A 20,848-nucleotide genomic window follows, 5' to 3' on the forward strand; every position below is an offset into this window, starting at 1 on the left:
ATGTATATTGCCTTTCTTTCATCGGAATACATTTCTGGCTACATATGGCCTGATATTGAAGTGTCTCTATATATCTCAAGACAAATGTTTTACTGGATAAAGGCTTAAAAAAAAAAAAAAAGAAGAAGAAGAAGAAGAGGCAGAGTGATTCTATAAAATTAAAATTTAGCTTTTAAAATTATTGATAATAATTATGAGTAATGGGCATGCTTTTATTTCAAAATTCAGCAAATTTTCAGAAAAATTTAAGACACTTTTGTATGACATGAAAATGAACAAAGAATATTCAAGCTATGGATTGGGAGAGCTTTCATTTTTTGAAATAGGAAAAAACTAAGATCTAATAGATTATAACAGACATAATTATAGATTAATTTTATATTAACATATAATAGATTAATTTAAGAAAATTGACATTTTACAAGTAAAAGCTACTGAAGCTTTATGAAGAAAAGCATCTCTGAAATCTCATTTAGCCAAAACAAATGGCCATCCTGATTAGAACATTGTGGGGCTGAGCCTCTCTAATCAAGGATCTGTTACTGAAGGCAGTGATGTGTAATGATCAGGATTCAAATCCCAATTCAACCACATACTGCTTATTGGATCTTAGTTAAGTTTTCTCAGTCACGTTTATAATGTGCAGATATTCACGTTTTGGGGTTCTCCTGAGGCTTCACTAAATGAATACCTATGGCATACTTAAGATATTACCTGACTCATGATACTTACTTTTCAAGTATCAGCTATTATTTTCTTTGCATTGCTGAGGAACTTGTCCTGGCAAATATTTTTCCATGCCATGAGTAGATTGGCAATATACTCAAACATCAAAGCCCTTGTGAACCTGTCTCAAGTCATATACTGACTTATATGAAAAACAGCAGAGGTTTTGGAGAAATAGAGATAAATATGTCATTACTCATTTCACTATTTGTTATATTGTTTTGAACAATCTACTTATCATGCCTAAGACTTATTTTTCTTTGTTTTAAACATTTATGTATCTACCATTTACTATTATTTGAGATTATACTTCTATAACCTTCTGTCACCTTTGGAGATAAATTCCAGGGAATATTATAAAGGAAATAAGTCAGTAATAATGAAATAAACTACTGTTACAGGAAAAATGTTTATTTTTACTACTTAGGAGAACTTGGGATGTTTATACTCAAGCAATATAATACAAAGAACCCCCCAAAACACACAAAAAAACAAACCCTGATTTGGCATTTGCCAATTTCTGTGGTTTAAATTATAAATAACTACACCAAATGTAATTTCAAGCAACCATAATCCTGTCAATGAACATGGCATTGGAAAAAGATGCATTCATTTGGCTCTTAAGCCATTATAAACTGGCTCCAACACATCACTTTCTATCCAGTAGAGGATTCTTAGCTTGTGTGAAGTAACTTTCCCTAGGGGTAACAAAAACCCTTCCCCACCACAACATCCACAAAAAAATTCATGATTCCACAAAGTCTGCAAATTCTGGAGTAACCAGTTACACAAATGGCTCAGATTTAGTCTTATTATCTAAAAAGCATTTTGCAGAGTATAGTGGAGAGGAGAGATAGTATTTTGTAGAATTTAAATGCTGAAAATCTGTTTTTCAATATTCTCCTTAGAACAAAATCAAGGAAAAGATGTGGAGTAAATAATAAGAAACTGAAAGCAAGAATTGGGCACCAAAACACATACTAGAGACTGTAGAACAAGATAAATATAAGCTAAAGAAAAAGTCTGCATTGTATCAGCATTTCTAAGACTTTGATGTGCATACAAATCAACTGGGTCTCTTGTTAAGTGCAAATTCTGAATCACTAGCAATGGGAAGGGGCCTAAAATTCTACATTTCTAATAGTTAATACTGATTCTTCTGGTCTCACAACCACATTTTGAATAGCAAGGTACTAGATTATTTTAGCTACCTTCAGTTTTTCAATGATAAGTAAATAAACATCTATTCCAGAAAAAGAAAAATGCAGAGTAGGTAAACAGCACTGAATTGTTTTTAGAAATTGAAAACTCAGTCATTCTAGTGGGTTATAAGATAGAGAAGAGATTCTTTGTTTATCTATTAGTTTGTTTAATGACTTATCTAGGAAGCAATGCCAAAATAGTTTGGAAAGCTGGAACAATTTTTTGTGGCTTGAGAGTGAGAGAGCTGGCTCTGTCCTCTGGAACTTTCTGAAGAGGCCATCGTTAGCTCATGTTGTAACATACAATAAGGGCTATATGGGTGAAAATTCTGAGTGTCCAAAAGGTACATGAGGTGAATCAAATCACACCTCACTGCTCGGCAAAAAAGTACATGAGTCAGCTTATTTTCCCCAACCTTCTGCCACAGAGTTAGGGACTGTGGACATCTTTCTAGGCTCAAAGGTGTAATGAGTCTCTCACTAAGGCACTGTGTTGCCAGGCCACTTGTGGCATTGTAAATAAAGACATCCAGGAGTAGTCTCTTCCAAACAATGTGAGGTCTCAAGCTTCTCACCAGGCTTCAACAGTTGGTATCAAATATTTTAGCATGTGATTCATCCTAACATGGAATTTCAAGAAAATTACATTCCAAATATTTGAGTTCAGGCTGCTGTTCTTGACAGATTATTCTCCAAAGAGCATCTCCTCCATATTTTGCTGTATAATATTTTGAGAGGTAACATATGCAGTTCCTGCTTTCCTTTCTCCTTCCTGTAAATAAATAGCATATTCAGTACTTAGGGACAGCAGCAATACTCTGCTCCATGTTGGAACCTGCAGCAAAAAGAAAAGTCAGTAATACTAATCCTGTCTGCATTTAAAATTTAAGAACTTTGTTTATCGTGCATTTTTGCTTTTTTTAATTTTAAAAATTCCATTAAACATTCATCTTCATTACTGAGATTTTTGGTGCCCCTTGAATTTTGTGCCCAAGAAGTATACCTTACTTATCTCATAGCAGGATGGAAAGACTCTAAGCCTTCCTGGTTTGGATTTTACAAAAATCGAAGCTTATTTCATAAGACATAGCTTGCAGAAAGGCATAGAGAAGATATGGAAGACTTTCCTTCATGAGTGGGAAGAGAATCCATGAGCTGTGGGAGGTAAACAGTTCTGTGTGCTCTAGAGAAGTTTGGATAAAGGTTCTAAGCCCAACAATACTCTGTATACAGGAAGTGAATCTTAAAAAGAAATGGATATTTCAGGTTTAAGGAAATGAGATTTTAGCCATTGGAATTTTCGGGTTTGGAAGATTCCTGTGCCCCAAGGATAGCATGGAAATAGCAGAAAACTGGGGAAAGATCATGGAAAGAGAACCAAAATATCTGCCTGGCAATTTGTTAACATGAACACAGAATTGTTAGGGGATTACTCGAAATAATGAGATTAAACATTTTTTATTATTTCAGTGGACTGTGTGTGTCTTTACATTTGCTGAAGAGGGTACTTAAAGAGTAATAAGGAAACATATTCTTTCTTGTACATCTTGACGAAAATTCATACCATATAATATATATATATATACCCTTAGACCCAATGACTTAGCCCTTCAGTGACATTCAGATGTTGGTTGGGGAAAGCCTAAGTATTTTTTTTTTAAAGTTTATCTTACAAAAGATTATTTTTTCATGGCTGTATTAGATATTCTAATTATTGCTTCCTGATCCAATCAGCTTCTAAGAATATCACTTCTTTAATCTACTGTAAAAAAGATAATCCATTTACTGTGATCATATTACAGGGCCACAACAGCCAGATCTTCAATGATTGGATCTGGGTGGATATTGCACCTCCAATGTATTAATTCATAGGCTAAGTTGATTATATTGAATTTTCTTGAAAATCTGTAATTAGGACACCCTGACTGAGCCAGTTAGCCAGTTAGAATGTGAAGAGCACTAGAATCTCATGGTTATATAAAATCAAGGATGAAGTCAAGGCTATGACTCTTTAGAATCCTGCATATTATGTAGGATATACTTATGGAGGAGAAAGAGAAGTCTTACGAAAATGAGAAGTCTCTGTTCAGCAGAGAGAAGCAGGATTCAGAGATATACAGAGCAAAGTAGAAATGAAAACTATACCTGACAGAGAAAACATTTTTATTCTTTGAGGGTATTTATTCATTAACTCTCTCCAGCTATTGGTTAAAAGCTCTCCTGAAAAGGATGTCCTTTGCCCAGTACTTTGGTCCTGCTACATGCATGTGCATAAGTGCAGAGAGTCTGGAACCAGAGAACTAGAGTCAGAGGTAATAGCAACTAGAGATTAGGTCAGCAGGGCAGAGAAATATTGAATGCTAGAAAGGGTCAAAGAAGGAAGAGAAAGAATTAGACTTATTAACCATTTCTTTAAAGAAATAAAAATAACTTGAGCTAAAAACCTGTATTTTTTAGATTATACTAATGGGGTCTTAGGGGGAAATAGTCAAGGGTAGAGAACAGCACTTTGAGATGAGAGCAATGAATGCTGTCCCTGCTCTGACTGGCATGTACTATATGAAAGGGCTGATGCTTATCACATAGAAGGCTGGAGTGCTGGACATTACATATAGCACACACTTACATGATGCCCTAAAGCACAAGTTTGTCCCTCAAGTTCCTTCTGAGATAGAACCAAAGTTTACACTCTGGAGGGGACCATGGTATGAAAGGAGGCATATTGCATTCATCGGAAGCCACATTTACCTCAAAGAAAAAAAAGTGCTTCAACCACAAAACTAAATTTTCAGAGATGAAGGGCCTAGGGCCTATAGGGAGAATGAAATTGGCAGCCTGTAAAATTTCAAGCTACCCTGAACGCCATTCTATAAAAACATAGTAGGCAACTCAATCATTCTGTTGAAAAATTTTAAACCATTAGTCTGCCAACTACTTCTCAGGTATGAAGAGATGCTTTATTTTTTTTTTTTTTAAGATTTTATGTATTCATTCATGAGAGATAGATAGAGAGAGAGAGAGAGAGAGAGAGAGGGAGAAGCAGGCTCCATGCAGGACTCAATCCTGGGACTCCAGGATGACTCCCTGGGCCAAAGGCAGGAGCTAAACCACTGAGCCACCCAGGGATCCCCTGAAGAGATGCTTTAAAGTGGCCTGTTGTGTCTGCTTAATGTACATGCATTCTGAAAATCAGGAGAAGTTATTGCTAAGGCATTGATGACCTTATGTTAGAGGGTAAGAGTGTCTATTCTAAGTTAAAAATGTTAGAAAACTTTAAAGAGAGACTATTGTGTTTAAAAATTCTATCAATTGTAACACTTTATTGATTAAAAAACCCTTTAAGTGATTTTATATAAAAAAAAAAAAACAAACAAAAAAAAACCAACCTCACCCGGTAGGTTAAAGCAATGTCCAAGTAAAACATTCTAAGTCATTTTCTGAAATATATGATGTTTATAAAGTCATGCTTTGCATGATTGCAAGTTTCCATAAAAAATCACATTATCTGTGAGGTAACAGAATTAAATGTAAAATATTTAAATGTAGTAGGCAAAATTTTATTAAAAATCTTTGCAATACTATCAAGACCAAAACCTAAATAGCAGTAGATGTATTTTATTTTTTTGTAACAGCAGTAGATTTAAAGAGAAATATAACTAAATATTTAGATATAAGTTTAACAAAATAATTCTTACAGCTATTGATTCTGAAACTATTATATAACTTATTATTAATGCCTCAATGTGAGGACATTTTTTTCTATTTTAATCAGGATTGTCATAGGATTTTTTAAAATCAAGAGCAATTATAAACTCTCTCTCAATCACTAGTCTTAAACTCTGACTTTGTATTCATTCTTCATAACTAAGCTTAGTTCCTACATTTCTGAATGTGAGTACGTTCTCTCCCCATATTCTAGAAAACATTTCTTTAGTAGAACTTATCCTGCCCCTATCTATTGATCCTCTGTGACTACCTATGACTCCTTCTTCCCACATAAGTATCTTAGATAAATCAGTGAGGCTAGATTCTGGTGAGTGAAATTGAACGAGAAAAACTCTGTCATCAAGGAGATGTTAGGACTATTGGAAGGATTCAACAAAAAATAATTAAATCCTGAACTAAGTGAAAGAGAACGTTAATGAGAGACACTGAAAAAGTAGAGAGTAGAGTACTTAGTGACCATCTGAATGTGGGAGTGAATCTACAGACATGACCACATTTGTTATTGGCAGCTGAGTGATGCTACTCATTGAGATAGAGATAAGATAGAAGTGTTTTATGTGGTTCTGTGAGTGTGTTCATGCTGTAGAGGTAGCATGGGTGGCGCTCTGGCCAGGCTCATTTCATTTCATTTCATTTCATTTCATTTCATTTCATTTCATTATTTCATTTCATTTCATTTATATATTTGTAGATTATCTACACTTTGTCCAAAATTTTTCTCCTTTCAGTATTATTCTTCCCCAAAATGCTAGGGCTGTCTATTCCATTAGTCTAATTTCCCTCATGCGAAGGTAATCTGGAATCTCTATGATTGCTAGTTTTGTTTCCAATATATGTAATATATAAATATAACATATATAGAATATAACATGATTTTCCTAACGTTGTACTCCCAGATAGTCTCTAGCTTAGATATGTATTGAAAATTTGAATCAAAAGCCCAGCAGATCCAATATGGAAAACATCCCAACATTAATAGGAAATGTGAGTCATCTGTGTAATAAAAGTCATATTCCCATGCTTAATCCAGAAGTAAGCCAGAGGCTGACATTAATTTAAATATCAAACCCAGTTAATAGTTTCAAAATCGAGCTAGTCATCTTGTCACTGGGGGTGTTGATTAATATTTCTGCCAAAATATGAAAGTTCAAAGGAACAAAATAATAGGAAAAAGAAATTTGATAGACCACTTCTGTGAATCAGACATAGTCACAATAGTTCAAAGCAAACAAAACAGTATCATGACCTAACAATCCCTTCGGTTCTATGGTTAGAACACTCCAAACCCAAAACCAAGCTCCAAGCTGTGTGATTCTGGTTAATTCATTAATGTTCTCTGAAACTCAGTTTTTCCATCTGTAAAAATGAAACAACAGTGACATCTACTTCAACTAAAACTTCATGAGGATTAAATGATCTTGAAGTAATACAAATTGTCTTTTTTAATCTTGAAGTAATACACAAGAATAATGTCTTGTGCTAATAAATGAACAGTAAAAATTATTTTTATCATACTTTTATGTTGCTATAATTGGTCTAAAAAGCAATAAAGATATCTTCTATACCACTGTCTATATGTTTTTGATAGTAGTTCTTTCCATCTAATGGATCAGTGCTTTGTCAGTTATATATGTGGCCAAAATTTCTCACACTGTGGCTTGTTTTTTTCTTATTAGGTACCTTAATGAACAGACATCTGCAATTTTAATGAAATACAAGGTTTTCAGTGTTTTCCTTGCCTATTTCAAGGTCATGAAGTGTAAATAAAGGAAAAGGAATAATTCTGGGTTGTATATTGATGTAGCAGATGAAGAAAGAAAAATCAAGAATAACATCTGGGGTTTTGGTACATTTATTTAATCAGTGATATCATCTACTGTAATGGTAAAAACTGTAGAAATAGGAGACAAATCAAAATACTACTTTGAAGATGGTAGGTTTAAAACGATCCTTATCTGCCTACTTTGGATACAACTCATGTTCATGGGAATGTTAGTATTGGGGATTTAAATTTGGGTACATAATATATAAAACTGTAGTCTTGGAAGAGATCCCCTGAGAAACAAGTGTATATAGCGAAAAGGGGGCAGGAGTCCCAGGGATATTCCTGGAGAAGGAACTTATGAAAGAGACAAAGAAACAGTGAGCCAAAAAATCGGCACTGGTTGATCACATAAAATCTAAGGAAAGGGAGGCAAGAAAAATGCTGCTGAGATGTCAAATAGGACATAATCAAAAAAATGTCATTGGACCTGGCAACACAAAAATAATTTTTGATCTTGAAAGAAGCAATTTCAGTGGATTGGCTAGAGAGAGAGAAATTGAGTGATCCATGAAGAAGTGGAGACAATGAGTTCATACTCAAATTTCGAAAGAATGTTGTATAGTAGGGAAAACAATGCAAATAGAAGAGCATTCAGAGGAGAATTAAATCAAGAAAAAACTTTCAATTTTTGCAGATGGAAGAAAGTAATGTTCTGAGATGGCAAGAACCCAGAGTTCAGGGGGAGAGGGGTTTGGATCAGACATGGAAGGTAACATTTGTTCCATTATAAGAGTAGGGAAGCCATGGTATGTAGAGACAGAACTTGATTGGTTTGTGGGCTAAACAGTAACAACACTGGATTTATGTTTCATAAAAATTATTCTAGACAGCAGGTGGAGAATGGATTGAAGTTATTATTATAATATCCAAAGTGAGGTATACTGAGAGCCCAATCTAGAGGAAGAGCAGGTGTGATGGAGAAGAGAAAGCAAGTTGACAGACACTAAAAAGAAAAGAAGCTGGAGTTGATTATGGGTTAGAGGCAGAGAAGTTACAGAAGTTAAAAGTAAAAGAATTTGATGATGCCTACTTTTGATCTTGGGGACAAGTGATGGCATTCTATTATCTAGCTGAAGCATCCTAGTAGGAGGAAGGGAAGTTTAGAGGAAAAAAAAACAATTTTCATTTAATCACATGGATTTTGACGTTCCTGGGAGATGTGCAGGTGGTTGTTAGATACATGCTTTTCATTTAGTTCTGTTATTTTAGAGCTAGACACAAGTCTACATGCAATATAAGCTCTGATGTTTTAAAATCAATTAAAAATGATGTTCAGTTTGCCTTTTTAAGTATGATTTGTTTAGCCTCTAGGCATATGAAAATATTAAAATGCATTTAACAAATAAGTAGAGAAATTGCTTCTATTAAATTAAGCAAACATTAAAACACCTAACCTAATGTTCCATATCAAGATGAGACAGCCATGTTTTGAGAAAAAGTGATAGATACAGCCCCATCCACAAGAGGCTACAGTTGTTAAAAAAAGGTATTGTGATATTGTGGGATACTTATCTAAAACTCTAAAAAGATGTAAACCACATTTCGTTTATCTAATTGATAATATGACCAAGGTAGAAGCAGGAATATATTTAGAATTTCCATTTCCCATCTTGACAGTCAAACATTTATTTCCTATACATATCACATATACATTGCAATTGTATGCAAATGATAGCCTAGAGAACATTTTTGTAGAAATTGGAATTTTTTTTGTTGTTGTTTCAAACATGCTTAAGATTGGAATGAAAGTAACACATTATAATTTCTAATGTGATTCTTTTCATTTTCAGAAAGATTGTATCTTGCCCAAGAAAGATATGTTTCTTTATATGGATATTTCTTTTTCATGAATTTATTTATTTAGCTTTGCCAAAATTTAGGTAAGGAGATAGCAATGCATCAAAAACAAACATATTTTTAAGATTGTTGTGGAAACTTTCAGATAATTTAAACTTAATTATGATGTCTCGTTTCAATGTATCAGTGATCTTTCACCATTAATTAGGCAACAAAACACAGTCCATAATGAAGATTTTTTATATACAGCTTCCAAATTCTAAGTTATTCTCTACAATGTGAATACAATTATGCTACCTCCCTCCCTTTTTATCTCACAAAGATGACAATACATTTTATAAGAATTGTGGCCAGTGGTCTCATCTGAACCTTCCAGGCTTATCGGATTAGCCTGGCAGGCTCTGCACATGGACAGCAGGTGAGAGCAAGAACATACACTAGCTACTGCGTGCCAGTCACTTTCACAGTTTCTGCATATGTATTATTGTATCTAATACATTTCTGTGAACCTGGTATTGTCATTAACTGTCCTTCATCCCATTTTAGAGATAGTGAAGTGATACTTACAGACATGGAAGCATTTTTCCAAATTCACAGAACTGAGAGACTGAGCAGAACTACGAGCTGAGATCTATACAACATAGAAACTCAAGCTCTCCCTACTAATTCATACTGGAAGGAAAGCACAAAACTCCATAGACCCATGTGAAGAATGCAGGACTGGCATTGTTTCTCTGGTTTCCCTGGCATTCTGGAGACATTTTACCATTTGTTGTATGATTCTTTCTCCAAGTCTAGATTTTTTAAAGTAATTCACATAAATGAATTCAAAATATGTGAGATTTACAGAGAAGGAGAACAGATTTCATACCAAACTCAATGAAAGGGTGAAGAACTAGATTCCATGCAAACTGGAATTAAACATCAGAAATCAGGACGCCTGGATGGCTCAAAGGTTGAGTGTCTGCCTTAAGCTTGGGGCGTGATCCTGGGGTCCTGGGATTGAGTCCCGCATTGGACTCGCACTAGGAACCTGCTTTTCCCTCTGACTATGTCTCTGCATTGCTCTATGTGTCTCTCATGAATAAATAAATAAAATCTTTTTTAAAAAGCAGAAATCAATATCATAATCTCTCTCTCCAACATAATTTCTCTCTTTTCTAACATTTTTTATGTCAGTAGTATTCTCTTTCGATTGGCCCCCTTAAGTTAATGTATATCTAGCCCATCAGAGCTACAGAATCTGACTACTAATGGCCTTCCAGATCTTTGCTGTCTAAAATATGTGGCTAGCTACATTTAAATTCAGATTAATTAAATTTAATAAAAATACATACAGCACTTAAGTGGCTGAGTCAGTTAAGCGTCTAGCTCTTGGTTTCAGCTCAGATCATGATCTTAGGGTCCTGAGATTGAGTCCTACATCAGGCTCCATGCTCCATGTAGAGTCTGCCTGAGAATTTTTCCCCCTTCCTCTCTCTCCCTCTCCCTCTGTTCCTCTCCCTCAAATCAATAACTAAAATCTTTTTGAGAAAATAAAATACAAAATTTAGTTCCTCTTTCTCACATTAACCACATTCTGATTTTCAATAGCCACATTTTCATCATTCCAGAAAGTTCTATTGAACAGTACTATTCCAATTCTTCTTTGCCCATCATGTGTTATTTGTAATATCTATGCCTACTTGTTTGATTCCTCAAATAATCTGAGACATTTCATGCAATTCTTTATTTCCTGCCAGAATCAGATGCCCATCCCCCTGGTCCAGTCACCTTTGATGAAGAGAAAGATTTCTTGCTTAATTTTGTATGGCATGTGGGTAGGGCAGCAAGGACTAATGCTTTTTTCTCCATTTCAAAATGTCCAAGTTTCACAGGATTATAACTTCTCTACTACTGTTCATTTTTTTCCTTTCAAAGGAACAGAGGCCTTGCTTCTTAATCCTATTGCTAGCATTTTTATTAAGTTTGTATGTTAGGTTGGGAATTAACACCTAATATATATATATATATATATATATATATATATATATATATATTAGCTGGAAAAAGTCCACAATATTTTCCTTGTATTACTTTTACTCCAAAATTAAATAAAGAGGTTGACAATAGCACATACAGAGCTTGAAACTACTTTTCCAGGAAGGTAAATATTTTCCACCTATACTGGAAATCCATTATTCTCTTGTTTTGCTTCCCTATATGATGTCTGAAATTGCTCTAATGAACAACCTGTTGTTTGGTAGTTTTGACTGGAATGTATGATTTCTCATGACACAAGAAAGGAATGTAACCGTTTTTTTTTTGTTTTGTTTTTTTTTTTTTTTTTTTTTTTTTGTTTTTTATATCAGGGCCAGAAATGTAAACTCATTTAGTCAGGCTGTAATATCAAAGGAGTTTCATCCTTCACATAAATTTATGGATTTGGCTATGATTTGCCTATGACCTTGTGAGCAATAGATTTCTAGGGTACCTCCTAGGTCCATTGAAGTGGATATGCAAGTGAGGAGCCCAAAAGCTTGCACTTCACTGGCTACAGAGAAAATATGCCTCTGATTCATGGTATGTATTTTTTGAGAATTTCACTGTAATTTAGAGAAGGTTTATGAAGACCGTGTGGACAATGAGAAAGTGTCAACATAAAATAAAATTCTCTATCGGCATCCTGTTTTATTAAGACTTATTAATCTTATGTTTCAAAAGGTCTTATTAGCAGGAATATTGTTATTTAACACCATTATCTGTAAGTGATTCTATCAGAGAAGCTTACATAAATGAATCTAACCCTCAGAGACTTGTAAATGTAATTAATGTTCATGATAACTTTGAGTTCTTTGGATGAAAGGAGCTTTTGAAATAAACTGATTATAGATGTTATTACATTGCTGATGACAGAAAAATACATCTTAGAATATTATTTATATGAAAATTAGTTCTACGATTCTAGTGTGTGAACAACAAAAAGGAACCTGGTAATATACACATTTTTATTAGAGTTTAATATAAAACTCTACCTAACATTGTTATTTCATGTGACTGAGATAAATAGCAGGGACATTTAACAATTTTAAATGAGGTTAATATTAGAGTAAAATATCTTGCACATTTCCCATAAGATTAAAATTAAATCATCAGATATCTTATCATAATTATTTTCCAATATTCTCCACGACCAAATTTAACGGCAGATAAATGTTCACCTCTAGCGATCAGATATAAAATACCCTCAGGCTCACACCTTAGTTTGCCTTAAAATTCTCCATCCCCTCTAACGTAGGCTATCTCAGTATCTTCTCAGCTAGCCTTCCTTGCTTCTCTTTAGCTTTCTCCCTCTGAACTACTCTGCATGCTGTTGTCTTGTTAAGGCAGAGACAGAAGACAACCTGAAATAGAGAAGGTATTTCTGGTCTACTTCACTGTGACTTGGGAACATTATTTTGTTTCTATATAGGCTTTTTCTCATCTGTAAAATTAAAATAATGTGTGTCTCTCAGGATTATTATAAAGATTAAATGATGTGATCTATGGGCAAAAAGCAAGCATTTTATAGAACCACAATCAAAGATGCTGGACTTCTATTGAATGAAATAAATTATTATGTATGTGCAAATATTATGGGAGGTTTTTTCTTTGAAGTTAACCCTTAGGAAATAGGGAACACCTAATTGTGGGCTCCTACAAACTTGTTGTATAGGGTGTCTTTTTTTTTTTTTTCTAAGAGAAATGGCACAGCAGTCATAGCTAGATCAGGATACTTTGAGAGGTAACCTGACATAATTAGTAAAACAAGAGTCAAACTATAATAACAAAAATAATAGACAACACATATTTTGTCATCACTACTGGGTACATGCTCTCATAATTGGAAGTGTACATTATAATCATTAAAGAGAAAAAGAAAGGGAGAAAGAAGGCAAACATTTGTAAAAATAATTATTTGAAAACTATACAATAAGTTGTTATGCTGTGGAAGATCACAGTTATATGTGTAAGAAAATAGATGTTAGAGGAAAATCATTGCTCTAATTTCAGTACTATGGGAACTCGTGATTTTGAGTTACAGTGTCTTGCATCACACATAGAGAATTCATCTTGAACAATTTAGGTGAGAAAGAAAAAGAAACAAGGGCTGTGTTAGATGATGAAATTAATGTCAAAAAGGAGCATGAGCAGTTGAATAAAATTATTTCACGTGTTGTGAGAATAAAAAGTAATAATTTAAAATTAATACATTGTTACTTTAATTAACACAAAAATGAACAAATTAAATATTACATATATGCAATATTATCACAATGATGGAATTTATACATTTAATATATAAAAAACAACTTAGTGAGTCATTTCAATGGGAAGATAGAAATTATATTATATTTGATGTCATATGGTCAATATTGGATATGCTTCTAATTTCATGTAACACTATGTAAAAAATAGTATGTGTACCTGAGGAGGAATTCATAAGATATAAATTCTCTTTACTCCATTTTCTTTCCCTTACCCAGTTTTGGAAGTTGTCTGTATATTCCATAACATTTATTTATTCATTTATTTACTCAACAGATATTTAATGGTACTTTTTACATATTAAGCATTGTGCTACACACTACAAATATGATAGTGAAAGAAATAGAAAAAAAATGCCATTGTTATGGAGCTTCCATTCTTTATATTCTCTATGGGGAGACATTAGATAGATGATAGATGATAGATGATAGATGAATAGATAGATAGATAGATAGATAGATAGATAGATAGATAGATAATCACCAGATGTTAATAAATACAAAGGACAAAATACAAGTGGTTAAAACAATTGGAAAGTAATGGAAGTGAGTTGTATTATTTTGAAGATAAAGGTTTTAGAAGGTTTCTTGTGTAGGTATGTTTTCAACAAACACCTAAAGGAATGAAGGAAGAAAACCTTGAGGAAAGGAAAAATAGGAAACACAGGTAAAACTAGCCATAGGAAGGCTCTAAAACTAGTTGGCCTGTATGGCCAAAGTGATCAAGGCTGAATTTTTAGGGACTGAGTTTGGGAAGAGAGTGGAGGCCAAGTTCATGTAAAGTCTTCAAGCCACTGTAAAGGTTTTTGCTATTACCCTGAGAAAAAATGGAAATCATTAGACTTTGAGTAAAAAGATCATTCTAGCTGCTTTAGAGAAGTGTGTGTGTGACAAAACCAGACTAGCTAGGAGCTAATGACAACACCCTGTCACAGGTGATGGTAGTTTCTACCTAGTGGTAGTGGGGAATGTCCTGAGGAATGTGTTTTTCTGGATTTTATTTTTTGCATGAAGCCAAATGTATTTGTCAGTTCACTGTATGCAGGATACAACAGAAAGAGAAGAACCGATAATCACATCCAACAATTGAATAAATGTTATTATAATTTCCAGAATAGCTTATCTCCTTTTTGAGACATGGAAAACTCAAGAATGTTATTTTAGATGATAATAATGATTGAAGAACCATCATCATGGTGTTAGAAGTGACACAAGAAACAGATTAAAGTGAGAACATCAGGAAAGAACAATAGTCCTGCTTTGGATAAATTTGAGCTGGGAATATGTTTAGTATTGTTGGTAAGATGGAAATATGAAGAAAGATCAAAGCTAAAGTAACAGATTTTGGAATTCTCCCCATAGTTTAGTCTAAATAATGTAATTAAATGAGATTCCTAAGTGGAGAATGAATAACCAGAAAGCAAAGAGGACTAAAAAACCCCCACACTTTGAAAATTTGCAACATGTGTGAGATTATTAATAGATATGAATCAGTAGGAAGACAACTAGAGTAGAAGGTGGGTTATGCATACAAGTATAGCTGTACAATATCGGAGATATTGTGGTTTGATTCCAGACCACTGAAATGAAGCAAATATTATAATAAAGCAAGTCAAATGAATATTTTGGTTTCCCAATGTATATAAAAGGTTTGCTTATATTAGAGTGTAGATAAGTGTGCAATAGTGTTATATTTAAAAACACAATGTATATATCTTGAGTAGAAAACACTATTGTTAAAAAACTTTACCATCATCTGAGCTTTCAATGAGTTATAATCACTGACAACAAATCACCATAACAAATACAATAATGATGAAAAAGTTTGAAATGTGAGAGTTACCAAAATGTGACACAGAGACAGTGAGCAGATGCTATTGGAAAAATTAGGTCAATATACTTGCTCAATGCAAGGTTGCCACAAACCTTCAGTTTGTAAAAATCACAGTATCTGTGAAGTTCAATAAAACAAGATATGCCTGTAAAGAGTTTTATCAATAAATTTCTAGGTATGCCCAATATGTCAAGTCTCAAAAAGACTTCCAATATATATGACATATGACACATGACACATGACACATATAACAACCTCAATCATTTGTCAATATCAAATATAAGGTGAATCTCATTTTCCCATTAGAGAAGATCCTTTAAAAATTTTGCTGGCCAACTTAACTGTAAAAGGTCTAGGCTTTTAGATAATATTGAAAAATAAACGAGTACAATGTTGATTTTTTAAATTCGTGGATAATTTTGTTCAGAGAGACTGGGATCTTCCTATAGTCGCTGGCATAAAATGATCCTGATATCCCCACACTGACTGCATCGGGGTGATCTTATAGAATGGTTTTGGACATTCAGGCATAGAAAGAAGTCAATTATGATGCCTTGGGGGAAAACATTCCCAGATAAAACAGGAAAGGAATATGATGAAAAGGCTCCTCTTCTCTTTCCTGCCTTTGGACATAGTTGTTTGAAAACATGATGCCTGTAAGCTGTGACAGCTGTGTGTAACTTCCTGTCTGTACCTTGAAAGGCTCAAACCTGAAGATGACTATCATCATATTTGTGATGAAATAACAAAAAACGATGGATGAATATGAATCCTTGATAACATTAATGAGCCAGCAATCTGACCCTAATACCTTAACATTTTGATGTGAGGGTTAATAGATATCCTTATTGTTCAAGATACTTCTAGTCAGACAACCTCCAAATCAAAGTGCTGTACATGATGCAATAAAGCAGGACAAAAAGCTAGCAAAAGGGCAGCAAATTTGATTTAGGCATGTTTTAATATGAGAGTGCACATGCTTTCAAATTTGAGGGATAATAGTAAGAAAAAAAAGATGGTAGGTGGTGCTCACATTGAAGCAGCCACAAACACCATAGTTTTAGAAAGCATCCTAGTTAGTGTGTTATCACTAGCTTATTTAGTGTCGAAGTAGCTTCCAAGATAAGAGAATCATAGTTACCTTAATATACTTGTCAAAATGTAGATTTATCAGCTTTATCACTTTCAGACTCCCAATGTACAGGGGTCCATGAATTTTATTTTATTTTATTTTATTTTTTTTGGGGGGGGCATGAATTTTGAAAACCACCCCAAAGAATTCTTCTGAAGATTAGAGTTAAGGCAGGCAAGAGGTAAATTTAGGATGCAAATCCCAACAGCTCCCAACCTAGGGAGCAGCTGGACAGGGATCTGAGCTTCTCAGACAGGTAACAAATTTCCAAAAAACCTGGAACTTGGTGGGTGCATGACTGCTTAGGCCTCATATGAAACAAAACAAAGAAAACAAGACCAAAACAAACAAACAAAAACCCTGAACAAAACAAAACAATAACAAGCCAAACAAACAAACAAACAAAAAATAGATCTGCAGAAGCAAGGCTGGAGCTCAAAGACTGGAAAGCTGGAGCTGATGATAAATAGCCTGCCCTGGAGGTAGATGGCTGGCTCAATGAAGATGAGGGGCTGATCCTTCAAATGGGCTACAACACTTTCCAATTGAAAAGACACAAAAAGCCAGGGACTAAGAGAAATGCAGCAGAGATTTCCCAGAGGAAGAGGTCTGAAAAGAAACATTTGTTTTGGCAATTAAATAAATTGAAGAACTAAGTAAGATAAGTTCAAAACAGTGGCTGAGACAAAATCATGATAGTTAAAAATAAAGAATGGCACTTGCGCAAGTGCAGATAATAAGTAGAGATGGCCCTTTCAAGAAAACGCTGGGTGGGGAGAAAGGAGATATAGAACAGTGAATAGGGAAGCAATCCCATCATCAACGCTGTGTCAGTAGCTCACTTCCTAAAGACATTGTTCTTTTTAATTAAAGGTGACAATCAACTATTGTATGTTATAGTATTAACCGAGAAAAATCTATAGTGTTTATTCTCAGCAAAGGAAGAGGTCAGTGCTTGACTCTACTACTCATTTCAGAAAGAAAAGAAATGGCTGAATGAATAAATAAATAGCATATTTAATCGCAATAATCCAACAATAGGTAATTTAAGTATTATAAAACTTGTCTTAAAAACAATTAAAATTTTAAGGCAGGTGATAAGAAAGGTTAAAAACATATATCAAGAATATTCTGGAGCAATAATGAGCTGTCAGTATATTTCTAATCACAGCAGGCAAATGTCAGCCTGATTTTCTTTCCCAGACTGAGGGCTATACCTCCTCTCTGTGAATGGAGTAGAAGTCAGAATTTGGTCTAGCCAAACACTCTTGTTAGTTTTGTATCATAAATGAGTTATAAAATGGTGTGTCATTGAATAATCTTATTCTCAATTATTAAGGATATCATAGTTTGTAGTGATTTCAATTTTACCAACCTGAAAGTTGATAACCAATAATTAACGTTATATTTTCTAATCTGCTCTTCCATTCTTTTATTAAGAAATTAATCCAAGAGAAATGAAAATATCTCACATAAAACAACAAGTAACAACAGAGTCCTTTGCAAATTCATTCTCCTGAGCAGTTGTTTAGTTCATCACTATCACTCAGCTGCTCGGGACAAAAATGTTATTGCTTGATAGATTTTCTAGGATGAGAGTCTACTTTTCGAAACATCTATACACAAGTCATTAAAACGGGTTAAAAACAGACTTGATTGTAGTGGCTCCATTGCAAAACAATGGGCCATCTGTTTCATTAAGTCTTTAACAGTGCTAGGTCCTTTACTTCCTCTTGGCTAAATGTGTTTCCCACCCCAGAATTGTTGAGCTTCAGCCAGCCTAATTCACAACTCTCTTCAAGAGTTGTTCTCTTGCTGAATAGCTGAGCATCAGCTGGCTCAGCCACTGAATCACCAGCAGAATATTATTGACTCCCTCCTCCCCACATTCTCTTTATTTAGAAGTCTATTTTCTCTAGTAGTGAGAAACAGCTGGCATAAATTTGAACAAAAAAGAACATTTTTATATGATATAATAATGTTATAATATAGGAACACCCAAAGGTGTGTATTATGTATGCTTTTGTGCATATATGTATATAAAACACACATATGTATATCTATATGTATAATATATGTTGGTCCACTTTTCTTATAATCTCAATGTCATAAATATTCAATATTTGACATCACTTAGAAACTGCCACCAAAACAATGCCATTGTGGCAGATACTGTTGATTGCCTTTTCACCGTTCTTTTCCCCACCTTTCCCCTTTCTAAAGAGAATCCTAATTTTATTTAATCATTTCTGTCAACTTAGCCATATGCTTTAGTTTTCACTCCAGAGGAGATGGCCCCCATTAAATCCAGAGATTGTTTTATTAGCTTATTTTATTTTAAAAAAATGATTCAGTAGAATTAATCATTCATACATTCAAGAAACTATAAATGAGATCCTACTGTACATTGGACATAGTGCTAAGCTCTGGGATACAAATGCTGGGAAAAGCTCTAATCACAGTAGGACAGTAAAAATGCTATATAAATAGTATGCAGACTATGTTAGGGAAGCAATGAAAGAAGCAAAATCTGCCTGGAAAGATAAGGGAGATGACTTCAGGGAATAGGCTCTCCCATGATGAGTAGTAGTTTGCTAGATTGATAAGGAAGAAAAGGTATTGTGTCAGACAAAAGCTGAAGCTCACTAACATAATGCAGTGCATCTTAACAGTGCATCAAGGTACCCACTTGTAATTTAGTACAAATGTGCCATAAAGTATAAAGAATGAGAAGGCATAAATTATGCCTGCATTCAGATCCTGGAAGACTCTGTACGCCAGGCAAAAAGAATTAATCCTCATCCTGAAGGCTTTAAGTTAAGCACGAGTATGAATGTGACATAATAAGGTTTGTAGTCTAAGGAGATTATTTTGTTACCACCACGAAAGAAAGATTGAGATTGTTCATAGATTATAAAAGTGGCACAGAACTCATTACTACCCAGAGGAGAAAGAATCACAGTGCAAAGATAGTGTCATTGGAGGTAGAGAAGTTAGTACTGATTTAAAAAATAGATGGGATATGATATCACCGAAATTGTTGAGCAAGTAAATGTGGAAAATCAGGAGATAATGTTTTGGATTACATCCTATTTTCTAGTTTAGGCTATTGATGATGTTGCAAACCATCAGTAGAGAGTTGAAATTCTGTGGGAGGAGTAGATCTGTAAAGTATAAAAAGTGGCTTTGCTTTTGGATATTTTGAGCTTGAGATGTACCACAGGAACAATTGAATAGACAATTGGATACATAGACTTGTAGTTCAAGAGCAAAGTCCATTTTGGATATAAGATTTAAGAGTCATCAGCATCAGAAGTTATAAATAAAATGTCAATGCAAGTGTCCAAGGAGAGTTAAGAGCAAGGATAGGGTGTGAGGCTAGGGAACTCAGGACTATTTGTATATTTACAATATTTTAATATATTAAATATTTATATATTAAAATTATATGTATAATATAAAGAGATGGAAATTCCGGCACAATGTAGCAACAAGGAATAACAACATAAGAACAATAGCAATAGACAAATAGCAATACCGAAAGTTAAATGGGAGAGAAATAAAACAGTGTGAAAATAGAAATCAATATAGGAAAGAGCTTGAGAAGAAAATAATTAACATTTAAACAAAATTAAACGTTTAAAATAATTAAAATTTAAAAATAAATCACACAAAAATTGAGGAATAAACTCACTGGGTTCACTATGAGAAGTTAATTGCTAATTTTGGAGATTTTTAAAATACATTACCAATGTATAAAAAAGTGATCTAAATCACTAAATCATAAGTCAATAAATCATAAATATGCCTCCAAAATAAATCATATTGCTTCTTTTACTATGAATAAATTCCTAAAAGGTATAAAAATCAAGATTCCATTTCATCGAAACAATTTTTTACAATCTGTTTATTGATTATCTTCCCCTACTTCTTAATAACTTTTAAAAGCTTTTTCTTAAAAAGTAGATATTTTGTGTCAAAAGCTTAAAAGTGATAAAGAGGCAATCATCAATTTTTTTTAATCTTCTAGGCAAAAGTCAAGATGTAAAAAAACTTTTTATTCTCATGTATTATATATTCCAGAAATTGTGTCTTGTACATCTGAACTCCCATATCATTCTCTCTCTATTTTTCTGATGGATTTTATTACTGCCTACCTGTGGTAGTCTCCATACAACTCTTTTGTTTCAAATATACTTAAATCTCCTTAAGGGTGATGCCCATTATTTTTCATCTGCATATTCCAAAGTACAGAATCAAGACGTGTGAAATAAATCTAACAGTCACTTGATACTACAAATAAGTGAACACATTAAAAGA

At 33.8% G+C, this 20,848-nt stretch overlaps 1 long non-coding RNA gene across 4 annotated transcripts in view; it reads right to left on the bottom strand.

Moving 5' to 3' along the window:
- Window positions 1-20,848, bottom strand: part of LOC112642794 (uncharacterized) — a 148,538-nt gene that overhangs the window by 100,986 nt on the left and 26,704 nt on the right. The window contains exons 3-4 of one of the 4 annotated variants that reach the window (XR_004807116.2): window positions 2,504-2,700; window positions 733-868 (exon numbers count right to left, since the gene is read on the bottom strand). The exons of 2 other annotated variants lie outside the window; for them this stretch is intronic. This is a non-coding gene — a long non-coding RNA (uncharacterized LOC112642794). Of the gene's footprint in view, window positions 1-732; window positions 869-895; window positions 2,701-20,848 lie in introns of those variants that run through there. One more of the 4 variants, XR_007403963.1, reaches the window with a different exon arrangement.

The sequence above is a fragment of the Canis lupus genome, chromosome 19 (assembly GCF_003254725.2).
Source record: "Canis lupus dingo isolate Sandy chromosome 19, ASM325472v2, whole genome shotgun sequence".
NCBI lineage: Eukaryota > Metazoa > Chordata > Mammalia > Carnivora > Canidae > Canis > Canis lupus.